The sequence below is a fragment of the Cnephaeus nilssonii genome, assembly GCF_951640355.1.
Source record: "Cnephaeus nilssonii genome assembly, chromosome: 11".
Lineage (NCBI taxonomy): Eukaryota > Metazoa > Chordata > Mammalia > Chiroptera > Vespertilionidae > Cnephaeus > Cnephaeus nilssonii.
Window position 1 is genome coordinate 43,795,119 of NC_137082.1, and position 12,485 is coordinate 43,807,603.

Sequence of the window (12,485 nt, forward strand, 5' to 3'; positions counted from 1 at the left end):
GCATAGTGTAAAAACAGCATTTTGTCTATTAGGTGAAAGCACAACTCCATAAAATGTCTGTCTCAGAACTGAAATCACAAAATAAAGTCATTTTTGTTAACCTGCTCAACTTTCCCTCTGATGGAGATTATGATTATCAGGGATATGCCTAAGAAATACACACTCCAAAACACACAAAAAAAGGAACTTAAAAATAGGGGCCAGGGGTGGGGTGACATAAAGCACTAGGATAGCAGCACCACAAGAACAGGGATCGTTAGCCACTGCTGTGTCCCAAGTGCTGGGATTGTGCTGGCACATGAGGGGTGCCCAGCAAGCCTTCACTGAATTAACAAAGTACCCAATCAGTCCTTTATGCTGAGAACTGACTAGTTGGTGTGGGGAAGATCACAAATATGTCTTCATTTTCAGGAGTCATTTGGCATACAAATATGTCACGCGGAAATCTGGAGCTCTATGATAGTCCACCAGAACATGACCTTGAGAGTGGACCACAATACAGGTCTAGTGGCCATGGGTTTTCTTTGAAGGGAGCATGACTGGTTCAGAGACACCTCTCCACATCCACCGTTCCAGAGCTATAGAGACTGAGCAGGAGACTGACCCTCTCCCTCTGAAGCCCATGATGATATTCCAGGACTGCTCTCCACCACCTCGATTACTTACTCTTTAGTTCACCAAACATGTAACACTGACCAGGCACTACAGGTCTTCTCAGAGTTCCACAACTGAGAATCCAGATATCACTGTCTTCTCCACCCTTTTCTAACCTATTATTCTCACACAAGTGAAATGAGGTTTAAATAAGCCAAATGCATAAAAGGAAAAAGCACAAAAGGAAAATTTGAGGGAGAATTCTAAAAGCTAATGTGCTGCATGTTGGTGAGTGAGGGCTACAGGAACAGAAGGCATTTGTGAGACTCCAGACTTGGGAGGAGGCATGGGGAGAGGCTTCCCTGTACCTGTGGGAAGCACTTCCTTCCACATCACCTTGACCGCAAAGCAGAACTCTCTATCCCCCAGAGTGTGTTCACTTCCAAACGCCAGGGAAGTTTTTGGCCATAAACCTGAGAAGAATCTGCCATTGTGCAGGTACCTATTTATTTTAGTTCCCCTCATGGTAGCATGTGCTCCAAACGGTGCCGGGGACATATCTCCCATTTCCTGAATGAAGGCTCAGCCATCACCCAGGGACCCCATCATGACCCTGCTCTCTTCCTGATGACAGCAGGAACTACCTAAGACCCTTTTCTGCATCAGTCTCTGCAAAGACATCAAAACCTGAGACTGCCCAAACTAAAAAGCTTCTCACCAACAGAGGAATGGCTAAGACTGCTGGTGCTGGAAATTATTAGCTGGATGACCTTGGGCAAGTCACTTACTTATTGTTAGGCTTACTCTGTTCATATGTCAAATGGAAATACAACAGAACTCACCTCAGAAGGCTGCTGTGGTAATTAATTGTGTGTGAGATACTTCACACAAAGTACTGACACCTGCTACAATTTACTAGTAGATAAGTCTTGAGAACAATATGCTTAGTGAAAGATACCAATCACAAAGACCACATACTCTATGATTCAATTCATAGGAAAGTCCAGAATAGAGGAATCTATAAGACAGAATGTAGCTTAGAGGTTGCTCAGGGCTGGAGGTGGGGATGGAGGAAGAGGAGGGATATAGCTAAAGGGGATGAGGTTTCTTTTCAGGCGACAAGAATGTTCTAAAATGGACTCTGATGATGGATTCACATATCTGTGAATATATTAAAAACCACTGAATTGTACCCTTTAATAGGTGAATTGTAAATATGTGAATAACATCTCAATAAAGTTGTTCTCAAAAGGTTATTTAGTGCCCTGGCCGGTGTGGCTCAGTTGGTTGGGTGTCATCCCCTGCACCAAAAGGTTGCCTGTTTGATTCCCAGTCAAAGCACATGTCCAGGTTGCAGGCTCCATCCCCAGTCAGGGACATGCAAAGGCAGCCAATCACTGTTTGGCTCCCGCATCGATTTTTTTTCTCTCTCTCTCTCTCCCTTCCTGTCTACAACTGAATAAAAAATATTTTTTAAAAATATCTTTAGCACAGTGACTGTCACATATTTAATACTTGGAAATGTCAGTCATTATCATTTATTAATTCATTCAACAGATATTTATTAAGTTCCTGTTATAAATCTGGAAATAATCTTATACTTGTTACTGTTACTTGTATACCATTTTTACATTTTAAACTTTGCATGTGTGTGAAATATGCATAAGTTTTAGTAATGCAGGAAAATTTCATAATGTTATTGAGACTAAAATGCCTAACTTGAAAAGATAAAATTAATTTAGGTGAATAAAATGTTTTACATGTAAACTTTTATACCTTAGAAATAGTCACTAAAATCCTGAAACCTATTAGGCATCTTGAGAACATCAACAAAAAATGTCTTCATTTATTCACAATTAGAGTTAATTTATTTATAGTCAACTTAGGAAGTTTTTTTTCCAAACAAGAAATACATAATTTAGTGACAGCAGAGCAGTTCTAGGCTTCTGTGGATTTGAGCATTTCATATTTAAGAAACACAGAAATGAAATTCTGCTTTGGATGTTTTAAGCCAAATGACAAACAAACACAATCTAAAAGCCATATGTGAATCTCAGAAGACATTAGACAATTATTCTAAGCAGCTCTACAAACCACATCATCCCTGCTATATTTCCCTTGACTTTCATAAAATAATCCAATTCTACTTCCCCTTGCCCTTCTCTTCACCTTCAATCACATTCATTTCCATCTTCCACCAAAGACTTCAGGTAGCAGGGAAAATAATAGACTTGTAACAAAAAAAATTATAAAAAGCAGAAGGAAAAAATAATACTCTAAAAAAAAAAATCTATACCCAAATAGGAAATCCTTTCACAAAAAACATTTGGATCTGCTTTGGCAAGTGCAGACATTTAAACAGTGCTGAGTTAAGCCAAGTTGGCATGCTTGCCAGCTCAAAGCTAGTTGTTTTAACCATTTTTGAGGCCCCAAACACAAAAGAGTACAAAGAAGCACAGTGAAAAGGCAAGGCAGCCAGCAGTCAGAATCCCTCTGTAAATCCTAACTCCTTTGTTTTTTGTTTCAGCTCAGAAGGGCTGCTCACCAGAGTGCTCCCTCAACTTTCTAGTAAATTCTCAGAAACCCACAGAGAGCACTGAAGCACCTGTAAAACTCAATTTCTCCTAGAGATTTGCTGAGACCTTGGCTGCTGGCGCTGGAACCCAGTCAAAAAAGTAAGTCTGTGCTGGTGAAGAATTTTTATTCTAAAATAATGCTTTCCTGATATCCTTGCTCTCTTCATAAACACTCCATGGGTTTGTTCATTCACACTGTTGGCTAAACCACCAAAAGCCATTGAAAAAAAAGGAGGGGAGGGGGGGAACTATCTGAAAATAAAGTCTCCTAGGATGTATTTTTTCCTAATAGACATTTTCAGGATTCCTCCACAAGCACCGATTTTGAAGCAATCAAAGGAAACAAAAATTGAAAAGGCTAAAAAAAGTACAAATTTACTCAGGGTTTACCAATAACTTTCCATGCAGAGCTCCTTCAAGACAAAGCTCCTTGAATATATGGCTAACTTATTTAGCTTCCTACATTAATAACACAGTACATTTAAAACATACAAATATTTTAATTTTTTATAGAAGCATACTGTTGGTTTTATTTTTATATACTGACCAGTCTATATAAAGCAAAATAATAATAATAATCCCAAGTGAGTTTTTGTTTCTATTAAGATGTGAATTTCTTGATGAATTAAACTTTCTGTTACTAAAATAACTATGCCGTTGTAAACAGAACTACATTAACCTTAATTCAGATATTTGTCAGGTATTCTTGACAAGGGCCTTCTATGGTTTTAGCCTTATGATAGCTGGCTAGATCAACTTTAAATTTCTTGAGGAAAGTGACTGTTTCTTATTATTTATTTGTTTTTATCCCTCTTACCTCACACAGTGTGCAACACGTAGTATGGCTTCAGAAATTGTGAAGTAAGTGAATTACCACCTGAGTTACTAATGTATACATGGCATCATTTCAGAGATCTGTGACCAGTTAAGGCAACTTCTCTCATAAGACATCAGTCTAAACCCGTGGTCGGCAAACTGCAGCTCGCAAGCCACATGCGGCTCTTTGGCCCCTTGAGTGTGGCTCTTCCACAAAATACCACGGCCTGGGCGAGTCTATTTTGAAGAAGTGGCGTTAGAAGAAGTTTAAGTTTAAAAAATTTGGCTCTCAAAAGAAATCTCAATCGTTGTACTGTTGATATTTGGCTCTGTTGACTAATGAGTTTGCCGATCACTGGTCTAAACCATTACCAATGTTCATGGCCTGGTGCCCAAAGAATCACTGAGGAGAGAACTTCATTCTGTTTCCTCTTCCAGTGGGTTTTAAGAGTTGCTGGGAAAGAAGATGCCCATTCCTGGTCATTTTACACCATTTCAGCATAATATCTCCTGTTCCTTTGGGGATTAGAATATAATCCCAACTGGTCTATTAACTTCCCCCAAAATTATACTTGCCCACTATTTCCCACTCTGCTCCCAGATGCCTAGCCCCGCTTGCAGGAACCCGGATCAGGTAGACAGATATGAGGACACACGGCCTTCCTCTTTGCCTGCCACCAAAGCTGCCGGCAGTGAGCCCAGGATGGATGCAATGCACGCCCAGGACTCCTCTGACAGTTGCTGGGTTCATACTCTGTCTCGCTTTTGCTTTCACATGCTTCATTCTTTGCTTTCTGTTAAAGATGTGTATTGACTTTGTGGAACCACTGCAGTGAGCTGTAAATGATGCATTTAATGAAAAACCCTTGCCTGGCTCTCTGAGACAGAACGCAAACAATGTAGGGCAGGCATTGCTGGGCAGTGATGGGTGTTGGAACATCCCATTCATCTGCCTCACTGGCAAGACAGGTGTACCAACTGGCACTATTTCAAGGGGACAGAGTAAAAAGTATTAACTAATATTTTAATCATACTCATTACTTGTTGTTTCTCCTCTCCCTATCACAGTAATCCTTTATTTTTAAAGGTCAGCCACTGTTTTATCTGGACGCCCCAAATCCTACATCCTGAAAAGATGCACAAGAGGATTTTGAATGGTTACTTTTTTGGAGGAATTATATGAAAATCTGATTTCTGTGGAGCTCTGTAGTTATTGCTACCATCCTTGCATTTCAATGTTGAACCTCAGGTTATTGAAAGGACTATTTTTCTTCCAGTTTCTCTTTCTTTCTGTTTCTCTCTTTAAAACAAACAGACAAACAAACAAACAAACAAACAAACAGGATTTGGCTTGTTCCAGGAAGAACAATACAGGTGACAAAGTCCAACTGAAACAGGCACCTGATGGTGACAGAGAATGTGCAGGGCAGGGCTTGGTTTGGATGAGACTGGACATGCTTCCCAGGGCCCCGCAGCCCCTGGCCTGTCATTCACACAAAGGTGAAGGAAAGCAATGTCGCTGGAATTCACAAGTTCACATCCTCCACTATGACCGCATACGAGGCTGTGGCATGCTGCATGTGCACTTCCTGCTGCAGCCTGACTCAGCAGCCCACCAGCTGATGTAAGACGCTTCCCCATTTCTGAACAGCCCTGAGACCAGCGACATGGTGCAGCCAACAACTGGCACAGGGTAACCAGTCAGGACTCATCCAGCGAGCTAGTCAGCCTGCCCTATGTCTTGCTGGCCTGGAGCTCTGTAGGCTTGGAGAGAAGTGCTGGCTTAGTGACATGCCTGCTCAGCCCACTGGAGCAGGCTGTCTAGTTTTCCCCTGCACCCAGCAGAAGTCACACACATACCAGTCGACTGGTGTTCTCATTACCGGAGGCCCATCCTGGAGACAATATCATCCTGTGCTGCTCTAGTTTCCATTACTAGCTACTCTAATAAACAGCTGTCCAAACTGCAGCCCAGGGCTTTTCTCTATATGCATTTCTAGTCACTATATTAATTAAAGGACTTTCTAGTGTTTTTTAGCATAATCCAACCACAAGAGCACATTTCCAAAACTATTCTCTATATGGTACTTAAAGATTTGGCCAGTTCTCATGGGGAAAAGAAATTAGTCAACCAAGGACTGGGTCTCATCTGAAAAAACTGCTTGACAGGATTTTGTTGTTGTTTGTTATTTTGGCCTGACATAGATACAGTATGAGTTATAGAAATGGTCACTCATTTTTTTCTATTTATGTCTAACTTTGACAGGTTCCTCGAGTCCCCAGAATGGCATTCTGCATCTCCAGCCACCCAGAGCATACCCGAGCCTTCAGAGAAGCCTAATTAAAATTGTGGTTAGAAAATCTTACTTTCAAGCATCTCTAATCACAGGAATGTTCTCATGTGGAGATCCATATAGGATGACTAGAATCCTATTAATTCCAAGTATTAAAGGATCCTTTGTGTTTATAAGTTTTTTATTTAAGTGCCTCCCTTAATTTCTTATCACTGAATAAGTTAGGAAAATAAATTTATATATAATTTACAGATATATATTTTCCCAAAACTATATTTCTAGAAATATGCCATACCAATTTCTTACCAACTTAATATGTTCATATTCCATGTTATTTAACTCATCACTTGTTTCATCTTAATTTTTCTATTTTTTCCATCCTACTAGTACTTTTGGAGTATTATAAATCACTCAGTCTCCCACACTTAACTATACCAGGCTAAAGAGACCTTATCACCTCAAATCTTGCTTTGTGCTTTCTCTTGAAAAAGAATCTTCTTTTGTTACTTCTACTTGCCTTGCCTCTTCTTTCCCTGATAATCTTGTCTGCTTGACTCCAAAAGTATTTAGCTGCCCAATAAGTGGGGAGATGAAATGTGTTATCACTTCCTCCCAATGCTTTTCCTGGGCCAATGGATTCGTGTCAGGGATATTACATTGGCTTTCTGCAGGAACCTGCTGTATAAAACATCACACATGACTCTGACACTTTGCCCTAGCTTTTCTATTTCCTGAAGCTTTTTAAGGATGATATGAATCTTCTCACTCTAAATCCCTCAATTTCTGTTTTATAAGTACGAACCTTCTTTGGCAATTTTTTTTGTGTGAAACTTTGCTGGTTTTCCCTGTAAGAAATTCAGCCTTTATCCCCCCATTCCATCATCTCCCTCACCATATCCCTCTAGTCTAGTCGCCTGTCTCTTCCTGCTTTCCAGAACATTTGTTCTCCTACAGACATTCCTTTCCATCAGGCGGGTAAAACAAGAAGGTTGCTCCCTAGTTATCACATCCCACTTCCGCACAGAGAATCATACAAACTCCAGTCGCAACTCACCATTACTTATAGCCTTTAGCAAAATGTGTCAATTGAATATGACCAGATTTTCCATAGGACTCAACATAAAATTACCAACAAACAAAATGTAACCTGTGTTCCCTAATAATGGCTTCTAATGTCCAATATGTACTTTTCCTACATTTTTATTTCCATTTCTATTTAATGTTGCTTCTTTTGTCACTCTAAACCACTTGCCCAAACTTGTACTATCCTTGTCCCCAATGAATGCATTTTCAATATTTTCCATTTTCTTACATTTTAGAATTTTTCCCTTTGTTTGGAGATGACACAATTTTCCCAGTATAATTCTTACATTTCAAATACTGACTCTTTTTTTTTCCTCATTACCAGTGGGACACCGTCTGCATATATCAATGTGGGATTAGGCTACCTGCTATTTCTTTTCACCTTTATAATCTACCAGCCTTAAAGAAGGTAACTATATCTCCCTGTTTTTTTCCCCCTCTAAAAAAATGTCTAAAATCCACAATATGACAAGGGCTATGACATGCCTCTTATTCCTGCAATGATTTCCTCTCCACCACTGAGAGTAAAAATGGATGCCTTTCACTTTTGTGTAGACTCTTCATACATAACAGTAACTTGGCTGGTATGCACAGCTTTCAATGATCTTAAGAAAAAAACTCTGTTGGACCCAAAGGTTGTTTTCAGTCTAAACCTAATAAAATTCCCTCCTTTGGCACTCTTTCTTGTTCTTTCCCTAAGACCAATATCAGTCATCTGTCTTCTGCCACATAAAGATCTGTAAAAGTGCTTAGAAACCTGTTTAACACTCTTTGATATTGCCAAGTCTTCCAGTAGGCAGAATTCTCCTACTAATTCTGTAATTGGCATTCGAAACGTCAATGAAATCAAGTTTTAGTACCTGTCTTCTCCTCTTTTCTCTATTGGTCATCTCACTTCTCTCCCTTGTGCCATAAAGAACTTCGCATATTTGTTCACCCAGGTTTAACAAAAATGTAGAAAGAATCCATTCTAAGTTAGAATTGTTTTCCATCCCTAAGAGTTTGATCATATTGCTAACTTTGAGCTGCAAGTAAATAATATTTCAAAAGATACTATCAATGATGTTCTTTGAATGGCAGGAAATTAACTGGCTTCTTTAAAACACACACACACACACACACACACACACACACACACACACACACACACACACACACTCATGCCTTTACACACTCAGACCCTTTTGGGTTATTATCTCTTAATGATTATACCTGTCTGCCAGGACTATCTGGGCTTGACTTCAGGAAGTGAGCTGGGCTTAACTGGTGGAAACAGTGGGATGACCAGGAGAATCATAAACAGCCTGAGTCAGGATGACAAGGCCCAGCTGACCCTTGCCTGCTGGAACATCAGAGGTTGAAGGTTTCTTTGCCATTAACTGCTTTACTTCTTTAGTCTTTCTCCTGTCTTTCTTCACATCCTTTAATCTCAGAGTGTAGCTCTTCCTGCTCTGGAAACAGTTCTTAAAAGCACTTCATTATTCACATTATTTCTTTAAGCACCATTCAATCTAATTTGGTTTCCTCACCTGTCAAGCACTCCTTTTCTTCTTGCAAATCAGATGGATTTGCCATTGCTTGACTTCTTTTCTTTCTCTATCAACTTATCCTATATATAAATTCTTCCTTTATTTTCTGATTTGTTATTCATGTCTTATAAGCATTCTCTCTCTTACTCTCCCCCACCAAAGTATCAATAAGCATGGTCTTTACTAGTATTTAAAGAATCCATAGTGTGTACTTTATTGGTGTTCTAGGAAATTCCAGTGCAATCAACAAATGAAAAGAATTTTATTGTCAGTAAGCCAGTGAAACTTAGTTGCTTCATTTTCTAGCTTAGGTGGTATTTAGCCTACGTGTGGTCTCTACCTGGAAAAGGGATGGGATAAGACTAGCAATATCATATATGATTGTACATGGTAGTCCAAGAATATCTTGGAATTTTCTAGATTTTACATATAAGAGACAATGCTCTATTTACATTATATAGTTGTAATTGTAATACAGAAATAATCAACATTGTTTAAAATATAATTTTTTAATACATTCTCATGATACTTGTGCCTCAACTAAAACTATTATTAAAAGGACCTTTTTTGCCCAACTGCAGTGGCTTAGTGGTTGAGCATTGACTTAAAGAGGTCATGGTTTGATTCCCAGACAGGCACATGCCCAGGTTGCAGGCTTGATCCCCAATCATGTAGGAGGCAGCTGATCAATGATTATTTTTCATCATTAATGTTTCTACCTCTCGCTCCCTCTCCCTTCCTCTCTGAAATCAATAAAGATATCTTTTTAAAAAAATAAAAATAAAATAAAATAAAAGGAGCTTTCCTTTCTTCTTTACACTGAATTCAAGCTCTTGCAGATTGTTCACAATTTCTGCTTTGAGATTAGGTGGTGCTGTTGTATTAATGTTGCAGGTTTCTGTCAAAAAATCCCAAAGTGGGTCTCCATTTTCATTGCCATCAATAAAACAATCAGCTATGTCCATGGTGGACAAAAGGTCGTAACACTCATGCTTAATCACCAACGTGTCCACCATCTGAGTGATATCAGTCAATGTGACATACTGTCAGAGGTCATCCCAGGGTAAGTGGAATCTGTACTTTTTCCATAGCTTGCAGCCACTGGTTCCTAACACAAGAATAATAAAAATCTTAGCATTGGTAGCTAAGAGACTATGGAAAAATTTCAGAGTAGCTGGGATGCCTTTTACATAATATAGCATCTGAGTCATATAAATAAAGTCTCACTTCTTAAGTTCTTTTTTCTCCATTATTCTATTTTGAGATTCAGATGATGTCTCCTCATGCCAAGCAAACTTTACGTTCTCGAGGTTTGATGACTTAGCTACAAACTCTTTGTACTTGCAATTTGCTTGGTATTGAGGCTGTACCTTATAGAAAATTTGAAAATCAATTTCACCTACACCTCTCCAATGCTTACAATCTTAATTTCTGATTTTCTTGTCTCCAACCTTTGCTATTGTGCCTGGCAGCTTCTTGTGCAAGAATTCCTTCATGCACTGGTGTTCCATGGAATTACTGAGAAGCCTCTAAAAAGATTCAACATAACTGTTATGATCAGAAAACAAGCTCCTCATGGAAGATGCCATACTTGGTTTTCTGAGGAAGATAGGGAGAGACAAAAGGTTTCTCTCTCTTGCTTACTTAAGACTTGTTGCACATTTCCATGTTCTTTTAAAATTGAATGATTGGCTTATATCTCTTTATTTCAACATATTCTAAAGTGAATTTATTTCTCCATCATAGATCTTAACTAAATTTTCCAGATTTTACAAATTAATTTGGCTATTACCTAAAAATTAAAAGGAAAAAGCAATATTCATTCAGATGTAAGGAAATGGTTTTCAAAAAATTTATTTACTATCTCTAATAGGTACTGTACCAGGCATTTGGGATATACCAATGATGAAGAGACCCACTGTCACACTCACAGTTTCAACATTTACTGTGGAGCTAAGTGTGTAGAGAAACAACTGCAGCCAATGGGGCATGTGAAAAGTCTCCATTGGTAGGAAGTGATCAGAGGTTCCAACAGAAGAGGAAGCTAAGTGTTGAAGGAGGAGAAGTGTGCCAATCAGCAAGCTAGGTAGCAAGTGGGAGAGTGGACAGGAGAGGGCGTTCCAAGCAGGAAAAAAAAATCATGTTCAAGGTCAGAGAAAAGGAGAGAAAATTATGTATTTAGGGAACTACATGTGTTAATTGCCTTTACAAAGATAAAGCCAATTATGCACCCAGTCTATTAACAACAACAGCCTACATTTGTGGAAAACTCAGCAGTTTTTGTCACCTCATTTCATTCTAACAACTTTGTGACGAGGGCATTATTTCCATTTTATGGATGAAGAAACTGAGGCTCAAAGATTATTTTTTAAGTTTATCCAATCAATTAATAAATGGTGGAGTCAAGACTGAACTGAGCTAATTCTGATTACATAGCTCATACTTCTCCTGCTATACCAGGATTTCTTCCATATCTCATTCCATAGGTATTAAAAAGTCAGCACAGTTTCATATAGAAGAGGAACTCAATCAGATTTGCCTTTTGGAGAAAATTGGTTTGAGGAGAGATGAACTGTAGGTAGGAACTCCTTTAATGTTTTAATAACCTAGGAAAGAGATGGTGAGGATCTTAATTTGACAGGTAGTTGTAAGGATAGAAGAGAGAGTATAGCTTCAAGAAACGATTAGGAATTAGAATGAACAGACCATAGTGACTGGTCAGGCATTGAGAGTGACTGAGAGGAAAACATTTCAGGAGTCTTTTGGAATTCTGACTTGCACAACTTGGTGGACAACTCAAATAGAGAAAAGTGGGGGTGGGGTAGGGGATGTGGGGGTTGAATTTGGTTTCTTTAGCCAGATCGGCTATGGAACAGGCTAAAGTGTCCAGCAGGCAGTGGTTCAGGTGGGGGCTCAAAACTGAGGTTAGAGCCAGAGATATATAACTTAGGAGTCAGTATATGTTTGAAGCCATGGGCATGTAGGATATTGACCAGGGAGAATATAAAGTGTAAAGAAAAGAAAGACATATAAGGACAGAGAAAAGGGGGAAGTTATTAAAAGCCTAAAAGGCCATTATCAATGTAGGCAGAAAAAGAGGAACATGAAGTTGAAGAAACAGAAAGAGGAGTAATTACTAAGAAAGAAGGCATGAGCACGGTGGTAGCCAAGACGTTCCCAATGACCCCATGTGCTGATATTCACACCCTGTGTAATTCTGTCCCTGGAGTATGGACTCAATTTGGCAGCTTACTTCTGAGTAGAATACAGAAGTGAGGGAGGATGGGTTATAAAAAGATTGCCACTTCCATCTGGAGCACTCTCTCGTGGTGTCTCTTGAAACACTTGCTCTGGTAGAAGCCAGCTGCCATGTCATGAGGCAGTCTTGGAGAAAGAGAATCCGGCTGCCATGTCAGGCAGCGGTGGAAGAAGCTGCTGTGGTAACACAGGGAGACCTGCCAGCAGCCAGTGGAGTGAGCTTGGAAACAAACACCTCCCCAACCCCCCAGTGGAGCCTTGAGATGAGAGCAGCGCTCCCAACAGCTTAACTGTCACCTCAGCAAAACCTCCCGGCTGAGCCATTTCTGGCTGGC

At 39.5% G+C, this 12,485-nt stretch overlaps 1 pseudogene across 1 annotated transcript; it reads right to left on the reverse strand.

Moving 5' to 3' along the window:
• Positions 1-8,622: 8,622 nt before the first annotated feature.
• LOC307107499 (histamine N-methyltransferase-like) lies at positions 8,623-10,481 on the reverse strand (annotated as a pseudogene). The gene is made up of 2 exons: positions 9,694-10,481; positions 8,623-8,809 (listed from the first exon to the last, which is right to left on the reverse strand). The product of its transcript is annotated as a histamine N-methyltransferase-like (transcript).
• Between the last annotated feature and the right edge of the window lie 2,004 nt (positions 10,482-12,485).